General features: G+C 51.4%; 3 non-coding genes across 3 annotated transcripts; 1 reads left to right on the top strand and 2 right to left on the bottom strand.

Annotated features, from left to right (window-relative positions):
- Positions 1-151: 151 nt before the first annotated feature.
- On the bottom strand, positions 152-224 carry TRNAK-CUU. The gene has a single exon. It is a non-coding gene; the product is annotated as a tRNA-Lys (tRNA).
- A 98-nt stretch (positions 225-322) lies between these two features.
- On the bottom strand, positions 323-394 carry TRNAE-CUC. The gene has a single exon. It is a non-coding gene; the product is annotated as a tRNA-Glu (tRNA).
- Positions 395-483: 89 nt separating this feature from the next.
- On the top strand, positions 484-557 carry TRNAN-GUU. The gene has a single exon. It is a non-coding gene; the product is annotated as a tRNA-Asn (tRNA).
- The last annotated feature ends 196 nt before the right edge of the window (positions 558-753 follow it).

Below are 753 nucleotides of genomic sequence, written 5' to 3'. Positions count from 1 at the left end.
TTTTACAGTTTCCTGGTACTGCGTTGCCCGCATGTTGATGGTCCTGTCCTAACCATTATCCAGCATCACTTGCCTGCCTGGATCAAGGCACAGCGCAGCACAGATTGTGCTCTGATCTTTTTGAGTGACCTAGAGTATGGCAAAATCGGATCGCCCAACGTGTGGCTCAAACCCACGACCCTGAGATTAAGAGTCTCATGCTCTACCGACTGAGCTAGCAGGGCAATTGAAGGGGCTAGTGTTTGCAAAATTTCTGGAAGGTGGAATACATTAGGAATAGCCTGTGTTTCTATCCCACGGGGAAGATGAAGAAAAGGTGGATTTCCCTGACCGGGAATCGAACCCGGGCCGCGGCGGTGAGAGCGCCGAATCCTTACCACTAGACCACCAGGGAAGACGTGGAGACCAGCCCCTTCCTACGAACCCAGCAATGGATGCCATTCACTACCCTTTCACCCTGGTAAAACCCTGTCCATTTTCCTCTTCTCTGTGGCGCAATCGGTTAGCGCGTTCGGCTGTTAACCGAAAGGTTGGTGGTTCAAGCCCACCCAGGGACGCTCCCCTTTTCCTCTCATCCTGTCAATTGAAATACGGGCGGTTTTCTAAATGCAGGGTGCCCTCACTGAGGGTCCATAGAAACAAGCGAGCGCTGGTGTCTATTCAGCCTGGTGTCTATTCAGCCATGCATTATTACAGAACGTCAAACGTCAAATACCACACGTTATGTCTGCTGCCATGTTGGTGCCAGGAAAT

The sequence above is a fragment of the Nanorana parkeri genome, unplaced genomic scaffold (genome assembly GCF_000935625.1).
Source record: "Nanorana parkeri isolate BGI_ZX_2015 unplaced genomic scaffold, ASM93562v1 scaffold2600, whole genome shotgun sequence".
Lineage (NCBI taxonomy): Eukaryota > Metazoa > Chordata > Amphibia > Anura > Dicroglossidae > Nanorana > Nanorana parkeri.
The sequence above is the reverse complement of the archived record's forward strand: the minus strand, read 5'-3'. Positions and strand labels throughout refer to the sequence as shown.